Below are 18,243 nucleotides of genomic sequence, written 5' to 3' on the forward strand. Positions count from 1 at the left end.
TTATACAGAAGTTAGACATTTATGACTGTCAGTACTATCTTTGGATAGTTATCATATAGTATATAGTTACAGATGGCTTTGTCTAGAAGACTGGAAAAGTGCTCATGGAATAAACACTATACTCTGATTGCCATAAATCAACAAAATGCCAACTGTGTCCTGTGGACATGGTAGAGAAAATGGCAATTTTGAAGAAGGAGCGCTTCTAAAGGCTTTTTCGTGGAGGCAGCCAAGGGTTTTTCTCACATTACTAAAAGACTAAGTAATGGGGTTATGATTACTTTAATTCCTACAACCAAACTTCCACTTAGGTATAGTTCCATGTTCCCACACTATTATCCTTCTGTCCACCAAGCTGGCTTCGGTACTCCACGGTCCACTGTATCTTTTGGTCTTCCCTCTTTATAGTACAGCAGCCTGGTGGTGATATCCGTTGAGCAGGTAGACCACTAATTCATAGGTGGCCATCATAATGGCTGTGTTTGGAATCTGTCTCACCAGATGAGTTGTCAGACCACAGTAAAGAGACCCATAGCCTTCTTCTTGAACAAGCAAAGACAGTGTCTGAAAAAAGGATCTAATTTTGTTCCCTCTTCACGCAGTCTTGTTCTTACAAATTCATGTGGATGTGCTGTAGTTATGGCACACATTTTTGAGGTGGCAGCAGCTAGCATCATTCCCACAAAATCTGATGCTTCTTTTACAGACTCTTCTTCATTTTCCATCATAGAAGCAATCTTACATTCCAGGAGTTTTTACTTAATACTTTCATAAAGAACAAAATGGATAACAGTCTCTGATATGCCAGCATGTGAAGCAGAAACGCCCCTATAAAATCCTCTAAGTCCATCTGTCTGATACACTTTACGGACACACTCCAAAGCGCCCATTCGCTTTTCCCCACGGTTCCTTGCATCAAGCTGTCACCGAGTCTTTATCAGCCAGATGGGGTTGGTCGCTGTGATTGCGGTACAACGAGGTTTTAAGTTAGTCCATATTTCTACAGGAAGTGACCTGCGGGTGGGGAGCATGAGATGACACGATCTCACTCTTTTCTTGGGAGAAATGTACAGTAAATGCCTGCCATGGCAGCTGAAATCGTGTACCTGGGTAGAATCAGGATCAAATAAACCATTCAACTTTTCCGTGCAGATGGAATAAGCAGCACAGTATATTGCTCCGGAAGGGGCCACCCCCAGTAAATTGCGGCCTAATCCTCTAAACAGAGAACGAGGCCCTTTTTTTTCCAAGATCACCTTTAGACAATGGAGAGGTCCGGGAGACACTAGTCGATCGACACTGGCTCTAGCCATGGTGTTCAGCTGAACTTCAGGGATGTAAAGTGACACAGAAGATGACTGCAGCCGTGTTTTCACAGCTTCCAGTGGACATGTCAGAAGAGCTCCCACCGTTCCACCACATCCTCCGGCGGCAAACAGACGCAGCCGCGTGTCCCTCTGGCTCATTCTCCCTCCCGCGTGTCCTCCGGGCGCTCAGGCGGGACGCGCATCCGGCCGCCGCGACGGCCGCAGCTTCCGCCCCGGCGCAGGGCTGGAGCCGCTCGGCGCCCCCGTGCCGGCGACGGGAACGGGGACGGCGACGCGGCTGCAGAAGGCGACCCGAGCCGCCCTCCCCGCGGCGCTGCAGCCGCGCCGCCTCCCAGTCTGGCTCGCTTTTCATCACCCGCGCTGGAGGGCAGCGCCGAAGTCTCTTCTTAATAGCGTTTTCGGCACTTTTATAGAGCGTTTGTGTTTTACCCTCTAAGAATCATCTATTATGTATTGCAAACGTGTAGGTGGTTAATAAATAGTAAGTTACCGACTTTTAGCTCTAAGTTTTAGGAAGTGAGGTTTCTGCCCTAGATATACTTGCATGCAATCTGTTTGCTAATGAAATAAAGGAAGGAGGTGGGCATTGGGTGAAATATACCACATGTTCATTCTTTGTTCCTTTAAGACGAATTGGGAGATTGGGATTGACATAGATACACTACTGATACTATGTATAAATTTGATAACTACCGTATAGCACAGAGAACTCTACTCAGTGCTCTGTGGTGACCTAAATGGGAAGGAAATCCAAAAAAGAAGGGATATATGTCTACGTATAGCTGATTTCACTTTGCTGTACAGTAGAAACTAACACAACATTGTAAAGCAACTATACTCCAATAAAAATGAAAAAATAAAAAATAAAGACATGAATAGTTCAGCTCACCGAATAAATCTTTACCCTGAGAAAAATCTTTAGTAGGGAATTTTCAGGAAGTGCAGACTCTAGGGCACTGGAACCACTCCCTCTAATTATTTTCAAAACCACTGTAAACAAAATACTCTTGATTTGGAAATGATTCCCATTTCCTGGGGCTTTGTGTTCATGGCAATCAGTTAGAAAGTGAACGATGTAAAGTACACTGCGTTTTTGCTCCATCGTTTATGCATTTGAACATATATGTGACCACAGATTGGAAATCATTGAATGAGTGGGTGCCATCAGTAAAAAGCATAGAAGATTATTTGTCAATATCAAAACGAATGAGCAATGACGAGCAGGGGCTTTTATAGGTGAGCAAATGGATTTAAAAAAAAAAAAAGCTTGTATTTTATTATAAAGTGAATGGATGGGGTGGGGGGAGGGTTAGGATTTCTGACCATCTAATCAGATCTTCAGCCCTAAAACATAAACCCCGGGTCAGACCTGAGCTGGTGTCTCTGAGTCCACGTGCAGAACTGAAAAGCTCTCTGCCCCACATCCTGGGCTGCACTGGAGGAATTTTAGTTTAGTGGAAAAAGTGAATGATTGGAAATAGGCTTCTACAAACTTTTATTGTTCTGTAGGTAAACAGAGATAATCGGTCTTCAAAGGTCTTTTTACCAGCCAGGAACTCAATTATAGTGTAGCTATAATTCCAGAAGTCTCTGCCCTGCACCTACATATTATTCTCTGCACAGATCTTTAACTTTAACAGCTATTCATTAGTTCAAGAGACCTTTGCTGTTATATGAATCACCTTTTGGTGGGTACCGAGAAAGGTATTCATTCTACACAGCTGCTACTTTATTGCAACCCTTCCATGCTTCATTTAAATTACACTCTGACCTTTTGAAAATGGGACAGAGATTTCAAAAGTTTATTAGATATTCTCTGAAAAGCTGTTACCCTGTTTTTGCTTCTTGATTTATAAGGTGTTCTTATTCTAAAATGCAGAAACTCACACTTTAAATGTAGATACTCACACTTAAAAAGGAGATTAGCTATAAATAAACACCACACACACAATACCTTCAAGGGAAAGGACCATAAAACCATCTGTGATGGCTTCGTGTGGGCAAGAAAAGCCGAGAGAAGGGACCTGGGGTGGAGGGTTTATTCCATAGGAGGTAGAAGACGGGGCAGCAAGTCAGAGTGAGACCCCTTCTACACAGACTGTTCTTGGCTATCATTTTAAACAGAGGAGTAATGATCCTTGGATTCTAGAGAGGTCTCGGGGTGTAATGGAAAGAATATTATCATCAAACGACAATGTCTAGAGTACAGATGTGATGCCCAGAGAAAGGGTGAGATCAGTGTTGACTGGAGTTCTGGGGGGCGTGGGGGGAGCCTTTCAATGGGCAGTGGGCAAATACGGAGGGAGGGCATAAGCAAGTCATTAGCATATGGGAAGAAATATTGTAATGCTATTTATACCAAAAAGATATAAAAGAAATTAATCTCTGGAGAATGTTTAATGTACACATTTACATTTGATCTGCAAGTCAGATGGTCATGTGGCTTGATGGTTTCTGAGTTAAGACCAGGCATTCTGCTGGGTCTTATTCTTCCTTTTGCTTCCTTTCTGCATGTTGAGGAGTAATCAGCTAATTCATGCCTGGGAAAGTGGTTTTATGCATTTACACATTTTAAATATGTACACACTGCTATTTTTAAGATGGATAACCAACAAGGACCTACTGTATAGCACAGGGAACTTTGCTCAATGTTATGTGGCAGCCTGAATGGGAGGGGAGTTTGGGGCAGAATGGATACATGTTTATGTATGGCTGAGTCGCTTTGCTGTGCACCTGGAACTATCACAACATTGTTAATCAGCTCTACCCCAGTATAAAATAAAAAGTTTAAAAACAGTAGTAGAATATTTAACATACTTTGTAAAGATAAGGAGTGACTGTGAATATCTTTTCTACCACCCAGAGGTTTGCTGCTTATTTTGTGGCAAAGTTAAAACAGTTGGGAACGGAAAGATGAATTGCACATTTTTTTTTCTTTTGCAAAAAGACAAGAGCTTCGAGTTGTGGACCTTTCCTATGATGAAAAGTGGCTGTCAGAGTGTGCTACCTAGCAATAATAGATGCACTTAATCCATCCTTCTGTGGCCAATGCAACTTAACATTGGAAAAAAAATAAGGGCTTTTGTCTAATGATTAGTGATGTTAAGCATCCTTTCATGTGTTTGTTGGCAATCTGTACATCTTCTTTGGAGAAATGTCTATTTAGGTCTTCCGCCCATTTTTGGATTGGGTTGTTTGTTTTTTTGATATTGAGCCGCATGAGCTGCTTGTATATTTTGGAGATTAATCCTTTGTCATTTGCTTCGTTTGCAAATATTTTCTCCCATTCTGAGGATTGTCTTTTCGATGGTGGGAATGTAAATTGATACAGCCACTATGGAGAACAGTATGGAGGTTCCTTAAAAAACTAAAAATAGAACTACCGTATGACCCAGCAATCCCACTACTGGGCATATACCCTGAGAAAACCATAATTCAAAAAGAGTCATGTACCACAATGTTCATTGCAGCTCTATTTACAATAGCCAGGACATGGAAGCAACCTAAGTGTCCATTGACAGATGAATGGACAAAGAAGATGTGGTACATATATACAATGGAATATTACTCAGCTATAAAAAGAAATGAAATTGAGTTATTTGTAGTGAGATGGATGGACCTAGAGTCTGTCCTACAGAGTGAAGTAAGTCAGAAAGAGAAAAACAAAGACCATATGCTAACACATATATATGGAATCTAAAAAAACAACAAAAAAATGGTTCTGATGAACCTAGAGGCAGGACAGGAATAAAGATGCAGACGTAGAGAATGCACTTGAGGACACGGGGAGGGGGAAGGGTAAGCTGGGACGAAGTGAGAGAGTAGCATGGACACATATACACTACCAAATGTAAAATAGATAGCTAGTGGGAAGCAGCTGCATAGCACAGGGAGATCAGCTCGGTGCTTTGTGACCAACTAGAGGGGTGGGATGGGGGGTTGGGAGGGAGACGCAAGAGGGAGGGGATATGGAGATATATGTATACATATAGCTGATTCACTTTGTTATACAGCAGAAACTAACACAACATTGTAAAGCAATTATATTCCAATAAAGATGTTAAAAAAAAAAAGAGCTTTTGGAAAGAAGCTAGTGCTATGGAGAAAGCATTTTGAAAACGGGTCTTGGGAAATGTTACTATCATTATGTGACTTTTTTGAGGAAAATGGTTTAAATGAATCACTTACAGAGACTTTCATATTTTTATACTTAAAAAACTTGGAAACAGTGTTTAAACAGAAGAGTTTCAGAGCATTTTGAACCAATTTGTTGAAAATAAAAAAATGTAGCACCTTCCGGTTTGTAAATGAAAACATTTGCAAAGAGAGAAATGTATTAGCTGAATTTCAACAAATTTTTGTATGCTTGAAGGAAGGGACTGAAAACAGAAGCTTCGGGGCACAAAAAATGACTTCCTCCACCTGGGTTACAACAGCCATTAAGACTGCATTGGGGAATAGGCTGAATTTAGTAAATTGTAAATTTCGTAAATTGAATAACAGTAAACTGTAGGTTGTTCAATCATGAGGGTTTAATCAAAATTTTCAAAAATAATGACATTCAATTACATTATGGTCCCTAGAATAGCAATAATAATTGCTTATAAAGAACACAATTTTGTACCTTCAACAAATAATCCATTATTAAATTTCAGTTCATCCTTTTCAAATTTGTATCTGTATCTATTTTGTAATATACATGGGATATTTACATGTCAATACATGTATTTACATGGGGCAATATACATGTAATATGTGTATGATATATATGAGGATAGTACTGCATGTATACACATATATTTTATAGGTAACTTGTATATGTGCATATCTTTATAATTTACAAGGAAAATATATACATACTTTGAGAGTATGTGCTCAAAACCATTTTTTTGTTCAAAGTTTAGAGACCATGGGTATAGAGGAAAGAATATTTATGGCGGATTCAGAAGACCCAAGTCCTACTCCAAGTTCTGCCGTTAAGACGTGGTACCTCATACGAGTCAGAGCTGATGGGTGAAGAGCAGGGCTGTCCTTCAGAGTCTGAGAGGATTGGGGGAGATATGATTATGTGTGTTCATTGCCTGGCACAGAGCAGACTAGAGCCTCTAACTCATGGTGGCCAATGGAGGGGACACTGAGACCACTTGGCCCATCACTTAATTATCCAGGTGAGGACATGGCAGGAAGAGGGAAGGATGGATTTGCTCCATCTCTTAGGGCAAGTGCTGGCAGGGCCACCACTGAACTCCACCTGTGAGCTCTTTTGAGATTTCATGTTAGTCTGGTGACAACTTCTGATGATGAATTTCTTATAACAACATTTCCTCCAAGGGTCAGCTCTTACGGTATCACAGAGGAGGGCTATGAAATCTGTATGTAAACTTACCATCTATATGAGTTAGCTTTTCATATTAAAAGACCACCAGGTTGACATTTCTTGATTTTAATTTCTTCTTCCCACTACCTTTAATTCCCCAGGATGGGAGCATTCTGGGGAGACCAGAAGAACAAACGGTGGGACCCCAAAAGTTCTGGCAGGCTCCAGACAGTGTCAGAAACTAGGAAGAGAGTGAGGCATGTGCTTATTGATTAGAAAGGGCCAGGGCTAAAGAATAAGACTAGTCTGAATCAGTGACTCTGAACTTTTGGGGTGTCTTCTGTTCCTCTGAGAATCTGATGAAATATATGGGTCATGTCCCTAGAAAACACACATATGAACGTGCATATGATATTTTACATAAGATTCCAGGAAATCACGCAACTTCTGGAGTCCACCCGTTGACCTCATTTTCTTTAAGTTCCAGCTCCGATACTCTGTCCATTTATAAATATTGAGAAGAGGAAATTCCTTTCCTAAGGTTTGACTATTCACACCCTCATCCCAACATCGCCCATTTGTATATGTTCCCCCTTTAATTAGGTTTGGTGGCCTTGGTGATAAAATCAAATGCGTTTCAAAGGTGTTCTTAATTTCTACCTGGATCAATTCATCCCGCCAACACCTGGGCAAGGGTTTCTGAAAGCATATGGTGCTCACATCAGCATTTCTACTTTATTTCTCCTTTATGCAATCTTTTTAAAAAATGTATTTTATTGAAGTGTAGTTGATTTACAATGCCGTGTTTCCTTTCCGCAGTCTTGACCATGACTCTTCCAAAATGTTTCCTTCTTGAAATCTGGCAACGTGATTTCTCTGTCAAATTTGGTGTAATTGAAGCAGGCAACATCACTTCAGAGTACACCTGTTCAGAAGGACGTGTGGTGTTGAAATTTTTTTATAACTAATGGAAGAGATTTAACACTTATGCACTGCTTACCCTGTACCAGACCCTGTTCTAGGGGTGTCTGTTGAATCCCATCATTATTTCTTGTAATGTGACTATTAGGTTCCTTGACTATTAGGTTTGATGTTACTGCTTTTATTTTAGAGATGCAGAAATTAAAGAGAATTTGAGTAATTAAGGAGCAAATTAGATGCTCAGACTCCTAGATTACAATTCTAGAATTACCCCTCTCAGTGTGGGACTTCAAACCCATCACTGAACCTTCTCTTTGCGTTTCTCCATCTGTAAATTTTGTCTGTCTGCCACTGACTTTGTGTATTTACACAGATGAGTGATTAAGGAGAGGAGGTCTGGACTTTGGCAATACCATCTGTTATTCAGACACAGATCTGAGTTTTACTTATTAGTCAGCAAGATTTTTCTCCAGTCCCCCAGCCTCCAACTGAAGTTTTAGGCGTGATGCGCTTCACAGAAGGGAGCATTTGTAGCCCTGAGGAAGTCTAATTGGAACCAGCTCCCAAAGTAAGTCATGGAAAAGCCATTCCTGCTCCAAATCCGAAGAAGGAAGTCAACGTGAAAAACCCATTTAGAGAAGGGTCTGCCAGTTTATTTGGAAACTTCAGAGGGCCGTGTGGTCTGTCTGGAGTACAGTCAGCTAACAGCACAAAACCCTTAAAATTGCTCTGTCGTCGGCCAACAAAGCTGAGGGAAAACAGTAAACATGTCTTAACTTCAAACTTATGCTGGCAAGTTTTAGTCATTTCATTATTAGTTAAAGAAAGATTATGTGTGTTTATATGCATTTGTTTCTCTGCTTATGAACCTTGGAAGTAGAGACTATAAGTTAATGAAAATTCTCAAGTCTCTGTATGATGAGTATAACGCGTTGATGGAGATGGTGTTGACAATGATGACACATATGCTCTTAAAGAGAATTTTTGGATAGCACTAGTGTATTACAAACCCATGGTAGTCGTATATGAAGACTGATAGAACCCCCTGCCACAGGGTCTTTGCACATGCTAGTCTCTCTTTCTGGAACATCTACCCTCAGCTTTCTTTCCATGGTTAGTCCTGATGCAACCTTCTGATTTTAGCTCAAAGGTCACATTCCAGCCCACTGAGACTAGATCAGATTCCTCTGTGGTAAGTTCTCTTTGTTCATTGTTATTTCCTTTTAAAATGCTTAATTAATAGTTATATCTTGGTTGATTTAACAATTTGATTATTTGCCTTAGGCTGTAAGTTGTATAAGAGGACAGTTGTGACTAGTACATACAGTTGCTTAATAAATGTTTGTTGAAGGAATGAATGAATGAAGAAAGAATACATGTGACTTGACCAAGCACAAGTTTTCCTAAGGAAGTGGAACAACAGGGATTAAAGAGAAGACACGACTTAGATGATTCCGTGAACAGATAATCGAGGGCACCAAGACATTGGAAACAGCTTCCCTCCTGCATATCCATTATTAATCATTATGGCTTCCACGGCTACGTTTGTGGCTTTTGTTCATCATGATCCAGATTTGCCCCCCCTCTTCTCCAGGCCTACTTCATTTGTTCTTCCCTTGAGTCTTTGGGCCCCTCATTCTTTATGAATAAAGTACCTTGCATCTTCAATCTCTTCCCATCCACCTAATGGAGACTATGATGGTCTGTAGGAGAACACAGCCTTGAGGAAAGAAGACCTGGGTTTGGATGTCAGGCTCTATTACTTGGGCACACAGTTCTCTATTTGCTTTTCTCCATCTGTAAAATGGACCTTTATTAGATAGCTATTGGTGCAATAATGCTACGTAACAAACAACCCCAAACAAATATTGTTCTTTCTCAAGGGTCTGTGGATTGGCTATGGTTTGGTGAATCTCAGCTGGGCTTGGCTCTGGGCTGAATGTTGAGTTCATATCTTTTCCACGTGTCTCACTGGGGCCATGGTTGGGGGGCAGGAGGTATTCGGGGCATGCCTTCCTCCGGATGGACAACAGGACTGTAAGAAAGCAGGAGGGATACCCACAGCTCCTGATGGCCTCTACTTGGAAATGGCACAGTTACTTACGCCCACATTCCATCAGTCAAAGCAAGTCTCAGAGTCGAGGCCAACATCAAACAGGAGAGCAGTTCACACCTTCCACCATGGGAGCTGCTGCAGAGTCACATGGAAAATATAATTTTATAACAAGGAGGAAGCGAAGAATTGAAAACAATGTAACCTACCACGGCAATCTACACATATGTGGGAGGGTCAAATAGGGATCCTGTGAATGGGTTAAAACATCTGTTTTTATTGCTATTGTGAAAAATACCTACATTTGTCTTTCCTCTAATGAAACATTGTTCCTTGAAGTATGTCAAAGTGGGTGCCCTTGCTGTGCTGTTGGTACTTGACCTCACGTTTGGTCTTGAACCCCTACTTGACTGCTCTTCATGGCCCATTGAATCGAGCACCTCGTCCTTGGCTGAGCATTCACAACTCTTCACAACATAAAGTCAACATAAAGTTTCAAACCTTATCTAACTCCAATATGTACACGTTAGGCCTGACAGACTGGACTACTCAATGTTCCTGAAAACTCTGTGTCACCCTGGAGTCGTGTACACAGATCTTTCTTCCCAGAAGACCCTCTGTGGTACCCTATCTTATTTGTCTGAAATACTTATCATCCCTCTCTACCAGGCCCATCCCTACATGGCCTTCCTTACATTTCTCTCATCCACTGACATCAGTGTCGGCCACGTGACTTGCTCTGGCTATTGAACCGTGAGGTTGATAGAGCAGAGGCTTTCAGAGCCATCACAGGGTTCCCCTGATGGTGTTTGCTCTTTGCCATGAGAGAAACATGTCTCAGACAGTAGCTACTCTTCCAACTGAGTCCTGGAGTCAAGAAGATGTACAGAAGAGTGAGTCAAAGCCAACCCACACCTGACGTGTCACCTGAGTGAGAAATAAACCCTTGTGATGACAGTCCACGGAGAGCTGGGGGCTGGTTGTTACTGCAGAACGACTTAACATCAGACTACTGATGAACCCTCCCACCAATGTGGCAGGACAGAAAGAACAGGGGCTTTAAAATCAGACAGACCTGCATTCAAATCTTGTTGGCATCCATCACTTCCCTATGAAAGAAAATTCGTTGACCTCTGTGACTCTCAGCTTCCACGTTTGTAAGATGAGGACTAGCATATCAACCCTCAAGAATGTTGTGGGCTTAGTGATGGTTTAGGTACAGTATCTGTGGTGGAGAAGCCCCTCTTGTAGAGAAGGTCTTCAGTTACAGTAGTTCTAATTGTTTTTATTGTCAATGTTACACTTCTTGTTGAAATGCCACTTATTTTCTCAAGGATTTGATATTTGTCGTATCACAAAGGTTTGTTTCTCTGGATGTCTCAAACAAAATAAATCAACACCCCACCCCCACCCCACCACCAAGAAGACTTCCCAGAGAAGTACTTCTCAAAGAACCTTCTAGACTTCCCATTAGGGAGCGTCACCAGGCACTGCACTTTGCTGTCCCCTAGAGGTGTTGGCTGGGAAGACCCACCACAGAGATCACAGAAGCAATGGATTCCTACAAGAAGCAGCTGTCACGCCATGAAAAATGGAAGCTATTATAAATATAACTGTAATAAAAGCTACCATTTATTGAGTGTCATGCATCAGGTGCTACACATAACTTTATGAATCCGGGTCTACTGCATACTAATTTTATAGTTCGGAAAAGGAAGGTACAGAATAGTTAAATCACTCGCCCTGGAAGATGCAGCTATTATGAGATAGAAACTTCCCTCAAACCTGGGGCAGACTGATTCTATAAAACCCCCGTCTTCACCACTACACTGTATTGATCTTACAAGCTTATGCTCCTATGCCTGCAAAATCTGCTCAAAAGACACTACTGCCAACCACAAATAAAAAACAATAGTTCTTTGCCTCTACTTTGTTCTTTCTCTTGGTGAACAAATAACTCTTCTAAAGGCCAGTGGGGATTTTATGTTACAGAGACAGGGAAAAACCATATTGCTTCATTCTAAAAGAAAAAAAATAACAATAAAACCAGAGTCTGCCCTGGCTTAGCTTAAAGACCAGGTTTATTAGACACCATCTTCTCTCACGGCCGAGGTGGCGGCTCCAGTAATTATTTTGAAAGGCGAGTAGTCACACCCCTGTATGACTCAGAATGAACCTGGGATCAGGGTGCCCCTTGGCCATTCTGTTACCATAATGATTTCAGCATTTATGAAAGAGACTAATGACTGAAATTGCTATCAACATTTGCAGCAGAGAGACAGCAAGTTGGAAATTGGATTTTCCTCTCTTCTTGCTAATGAGTTCTTTTCTCAAGGTGCCGACGCTTGGAGTGGGAAGGGAAATTGGTAATTCTTTTTCTGTGTTGTATTCTTACTAATGCCTGTGCTGAAATGCCGGCAACGCACCTGTGACAGTGGAAGGTTATGTGAAACCATAAAAATATTGTCAGAGGAAATGGCTTAGCTGGGGACACCTTAACCCACTTAAGAAGTGGAAACTTTAATTGCACAAAACATGAAGGGTTTTCAAGTGGGTGTACACGTGTCAAGTACGTCTACCTCAGGAGTTGCAGTGACCAGAATAAAGTAAGTCTTCGTTTGTTTGTTTCCTTTTGATGGTATTCTCAGGAGAGGTTGCCAAACAACAGATGTCTGATGGTTCTGGAAGAGTTGTTTCTAGTGGTACCTTTTCTTTAGGTGCCTATTGGCAAGGCATAGAGGCCCTCTTTGCACATGGGAACATGATGGACACATGTAGTTCTTGCTCAATTACAAAGGTACATCGACTGTTGGAAAAAACCCTTGATTTCCATAAACAAAACCCAGAGCAGCACTCAGAATTCATTCCAGCCTTTCGTGAAAGCGTTCCTCTAAGTCTGGATGGAGTTGAAGCATGAGTCATCAGAACTTTTCAATGTGGCTGACTTCTTGCAACAAAGTGTGTGATGAGAGTTTAGCATTTTCTTGGCCAGATCCTCCAACATTTCACTCTAGGGCTCCCTGGTGACCAACCCCACCCTTTCAGCCTGACAATTTCCTTGAAGGAGACGAGGTATACTGGTGACAACGTTGATAAGGGTCCAATCCAGAAATGTTTCAGACTCAACCAAGGTAAATGTAGGCTCATTTTCAGAAATGACAATGTTTCTGACAATACAGGGGTTACAGATAATTGTGGAAAGCAGTGATTTCCATGGGAGGGATCTGACGGGTAAAGCAAGGAGCATTCCAAAGCCATTTGGAATAGCTATGTGATCAGTGTCCAGCTAAATCAATGTGTTTTGAAGTTAAAAAAAAAAAAGAGAGGAAAAAGAAAAATCCCTCCTAACCACCCCCCCCCATTTTGGTTTATTCCTTCCATTCTCTTTGGTTTTTTGCCCATGCATATTTTTCTTCGCCTTAGTCATAATGGCTTGGTTTGCCAGTAGTTAACTCAGCGGCTGCACATGCCTTAAATAGGGCAGAAAGACTAGCAGCTACATTGATGAAATGGTCCAAGAATGTCCCTCTGAAGCCCTATAGAACTGTACTCTCTTAAGAAAAACAACAACAAAACAATCCAAATAGGCAGTTAAGGGAAAAATAAAAACTGGAGATTGTTTAGATAACGTGCTACTGGTTAACTCCTAGTTCTTAACTTTTCTCACCTTTCTGAACTACTTTGGGTCTATTTTCTCAATTATATCAAATAGTAAAAAATTCTGAGGTTAATGACCCTTTGATCACCTAGGATATAAATTCCTTCATGATATAAAATGATTTTCAGGAAGAAATACAAATAGGCAAAATTGGGCTTCATCTGTGCATGTTTTAGAATCTACATTTTTGCATCATCTCAGAGCCTGTTTGTGTGAGATTCTAGCCTATAGCATAGTTGGTCCTAAGTCTGGGGCCGTGAGTCACTGGCAGCTCACGACAAATTTTCACTGGTCAGTAGCAAAATGAGAAGAGAAAAATACGAGTTTTTCATCAGGCTAAATTCATTCAATTTAAGGAATTGCTCTTTATTCCCAGATTATGCTCTTCTGTCCTATTCAATGATGGGGTTTTGTTTTTTATTTTATTTTATTTAAAAAATTTTGGGGGCTTCCCTGGTGGCACAGTGGTTGAGAATCTGCCTGCCAATGCAGGGGACACGGGTTCGAGCCCTGGTCTGGGAGGATCCCACATGCCGCGGAGCAACTGGGCCCGTGAGCCACAACTGCTGAGCCTGCACGTCTGGAGCCTGTGCTCCGCAACAAGAGAGGCCGCGATAGTGAGAGGCCCGCACACCGCGATGAAGAGTGGCCCCCACTTGCTGCAGCTAGAGAAAGCCCTTGCACAGAAACGAAGACCCAACATAGCAATCAATCAATCAATCAATCAATCAATCTTAAAAAAAAAAAATTTTATTTGAGTATAGTTGCTTTACAATGTTGTGTTGGTTTCTGCTGTACAGCAAAGTGAATCTGTTATATGTATACATATATCCCCTCTTTTTTAGATTTCCTTCCCATTTAGGTCACCATAGAGCACTGAGTTCCCTGTACAGTAGGTTCTCATTAGTTATCTATTTTATACATTGTAGTGTATATATGTCATCCCAACCTCCCAATTCATCCCACCCCCTCTTCCCCCCTTGGTATCCAGAAGTTTGTTCTCTACTTTGTTTTTAATGTATTCACTTGACCAAAGTATAGAGTAGTCAATCCTACAATAATATTCCAGATTTAAAATTTTATTCTTCGATGAAAGCCTATAGTCTAGGGACCTTTGGCTGCTGCCCTCACGAGCTCTCTGCAGACACAAGGTCTGGAGGGGTGGAGAATAAGAAGGTTGCAGCAACAACCATGGTGACCGAACAACAGATAACACTGTAGAGGTGCTTACTGTGTGTCAGGCACTGCTCTGAGTGCTTTACACAGATCAGATCATTTAATCCCCCCAAAGTCCTCTGAGGTGGGTGCAAATAAGCATTCTCGTTCTCCAAAGGAGGAAACTGAAGCCTAGAGTTCTAGAACTCTGAAACTCCTGTGTTCTAGAAACAATTCTGTGACCTACTTTAGTTTTGAATCAAATTCCACAACTCATGACTGGAACTCAATTTATAGGATTAAGTATGATATTAACATTGTCTGCTTCCCATCTACCACCTGGTTCTCCTCTAAGAAGTCTTCAGTGGCTAGTCCTTGCTATTATTTACTAAGCAAGCTTTTTATTCAGATTTGATTCCACTTGATTTAGGCTACAGGGACTATCCATAGTCTTCAGAAATAGCTCATTCTGTCAACTCTATGCTAACAACCAAGCAACACGGTCCACGCAGAGATTCGTCTGGCAAGCCGGAGGACTTGTATGCATTGTGCTGAGGTTGAGAAATGAGGCCCTTCATTTCCTTCTCCATCCTGGTTACTTATTGGCAAGTAGATTTCCCTGTGTGGAAATTAGTTTCAATATTTATTTAGGACTTGACACTCCATTACTGTGTTCAGAAATCTGCAAAGTGTACTTTTCCTCCTTTTTCCCCGTATGTGAGCAGGGAGCTCAGCCTCTGCACACATCAATGAAAAGAAATCCTCCCAAACATATATATTTACATACATATATATATGTTTACATACATATATATATATATATATTTTTTTTTTTTCCACTGTGCCGTGAGGCATGTGGGATAGTAGTTCCCCGACTGGGGATTGAACCCATGTCCCTAGCATTGGAAGTGCAGAGTCTTAACCGCTGGACCACCAGGGAAGTCCCCCAAACATATATTTTTTTAAACTTCAGATATTTTAAAAATAATATTGAACCTCAACGAAAACTTTGTCTATAAATTTGTATGGTATGGATGTTTTTTTCCTCTCGACAGACTGTTCCCAATGTACTTAGAGTGTATGAGAATCAGGGCTGGTCATCATCAGAGTGAGTGGGCATTTCTTTCTCTCTTCAAGGTGCAGTAAAATGCTGTTCTCCAAACACTAGCCATGGCCTGGAATTCTGGGGATTGGGTGGGGGGTGCCACCCATTCTGGAGCCATCACAGTAGCCATTTTTGTTATTGTTTTCTTCAAAATACATCTCTGGCTCAAGTTACACCCCGGGGATCCTTGCCCTGTATTGAGCAGGTAACACAAATAAAATGCAAACCTGTCTGTTCAGAAGAGGTTGACCCCACTGGTTACAGTTAAGGCATTGATGGTGTTCAATGCAAGACAGTTTCTTGGTCTATATATTTTCATGTGATTGTGAATAGCTCATTTACTGTTAAATCCTTAGTGTTCATTGTTCTTTACAGGGAGAGTTCAACAAGAATAAACATTATGGCACTGTATGTTCTGATTTATTTTTTTTAGTCATGTTGATTTAAAATACTCTATTCCATTGTCCCCAAAGCACTCTGAACTTTAGAAACCACCTATCCTGATGTTGAATTTTGAAAATATAGAAGCCACAGTCAATAACTAAGAAAAGTGTATACAGTTTCCTGTGAAAAAGGGATTTCAGGTTAAAGCTAGTTCTGTACTTGCCTATATCCCTAGACTGATATATAAAGTATGATCTCTTACATTGACTGAGGATTTATGGGTGTCAGTAATTGTGCTAAGCACTTTGACCATCTTTATCTTCATTTGATTCCCTACAAGATTGGTACTGTTATCTCCCCTGCTTTACAGATGAGAAAACACAGTGGGAGATGTTAAATCCCTCACCCAGGGTCACAGAGCTGAATAGTAGTGGAGACTTGCTATGAATTTCAGAGCCCTTGATCTTAACCACTTCGCCAAACTGCATTTCTACAAGAACGTGGATAGACTAACATCTCTTTTATTGTTTTCAATTTCTGAATTTAAGAGATTCTTTTCTTCTCCTTCCTTGCAAATCAGACCTTTCTCCTCCTAGAAACTACCATCTTGCTCACAAGACAGGCTGTGACTTGCAACCCTGCCAGCACCCACTAGAATGTCCTACCTGTTGTTTGGTGTCCCCATGTGTGGCCCCATTTCTCTCCATCTGGGACGACTTCCCACTCTCGGTTTGACACGTGTAGAGAATAAGACACTTAAGTGGGCTGATTTGTCTTGAAAGAGAAATGAGGTTCTGAACAAGCGCTTCACCATGCAGGTTCCAACTCAACCTTCATAGGCCAGAAAAGAGAATGACCAACTTTGGAAACACGTGCTCCACTGGTAGATCTCAGGAGGAGAGGTTACTGTGGGAGCATACTCTGAAAACTGTAGACTTTCCCCCGCAAGATGCCACTGCTGTACAGCTCCTAAGAAAGAGTCAGGTTGGCTCACTGGTGGACCTCACCCCCTGAAGGGAGTCAGGTCCCTTCTGGAAGAGCAGATGTATCCACAAATCTACACAGTGTTGGTATTATTGTCATTCATACTTGTAGACTCCGTTCCTTTGTAAACCGGAGGTTGAGATTTGCATTGCTGGATGAGGGGATGTAATTCAGCTTTGCCAGCAGAGGCGGGTTCCTCAAAGTATCTTGTTGCAAGAGTGGAAGTCATCTTCTGCATTTGTGGGACACCCAAATGAGGTTTGAGAATGCTTGTATCTTGAAAGACAGCCATGTACCCTTAGAGAAGAGTTATTTCCATTGTACTGAAGTTAACTGAGAACTGAAATCACTCCCAAGGAAGGGAGAGAAAGAGACAGAATGATGGCGCTCAAAGGAATATCAACTCAACCGACCCCTGCATTTTCCAGATAAAGAAACTGAGCCCATAGATCATAAATGACTTGCCCACAAATAGAAAATGTATTATTTATGTAAGAGAGAGGTCTAGGATGTAGATATTCTAACTTATAGGCCAATAGCAACCCTTACCACTACCCCACCCCACCACAGAACTGAGCCTTACTGGGAGGATTCATTCATTCATTCATTCATTCATTCATGTATTATTATCCACAGGCTTACACAAGTCAAAAAACCTAGAAAACTTGGACGCTTTATTATTCATCACTCCATATATCTTTCTACAAAATATTGACAGTTCTACATCCTAAACATCTGTCAAATCTATCCCTGACTATCATCTCTGCCATTATCTTATTTCAGACTCTAATTACCTTCCAACCAGACTACTGACAGCCTACTCTAAAAATGACATTTCTTCAATTATGCAACAAAAAAACACATGGGGAGCAAATGCCAGGCACGGGGGACCCGTGATGAGCAGGACTTGTGGCCTCCGCAAATTTGCTGACTGTCCAACGAGGGAGAAAGATGTCCGCTGTCTTATTCTAACTATGGAAGCCCTTCCATATGACAAATCAATAGACAGGTGACTGCATTCTCCCCTTCTGTCTCTTGCTTTAGAGGAAATCTTCTCAACATCCCCCTGGACTTGATTGGCTAGAGAAGAGCCACTTATGGACCAGCCTCTATTTTCACATGGTCATCGGGGGATGAATGACACTCGTGTACCATATAATGGGACCAGACCAGGTTTAGAGTAAACAGCTGGGAAGCATCAATGTGCAGTTTGGGAATTGGGAATGAAAGCTCATTCTGCATAGTTGGAAATCCAAAGGGAATTTAGGTAGTGGGATGAGTTACAATTCTGCAACCTGGTGTCAGCCTGGATTGGAAGAGATCTGACATTGGTCATGC

The 18,243-nt window shown here is 41.4% G+C and overlaps 1 pseudogene; it reads right to left on the bottom strand.

The window, feature by feature from the left end:
- Positions 1 to 291: 291 nt before the first annotated feature.
- On the bottom strand, positions 292 to 1,466 carry LOC118890865 (annotated as a pseudogene).
- Between the last annotated feature and the right edge of the window lie 16,777 nt (positions 1,467 to 18,243).

Source organism: Balaenoptera musculus, chromosome 2, assembly GCF_009873245.2.
Source record: "Balaenoptera musculus isolate JJ_BM4_2016_0621 chromosome 2, mBalMus1.pri.v3, whole genome shotgun sequence".
NCBI classification, from domain to species: Eukaryota; Metazoa; Chordata; class Mammalia; order Artiodactyla; family Balaenopteridae; genus Balaenoptera; species Balaenoptera musculus.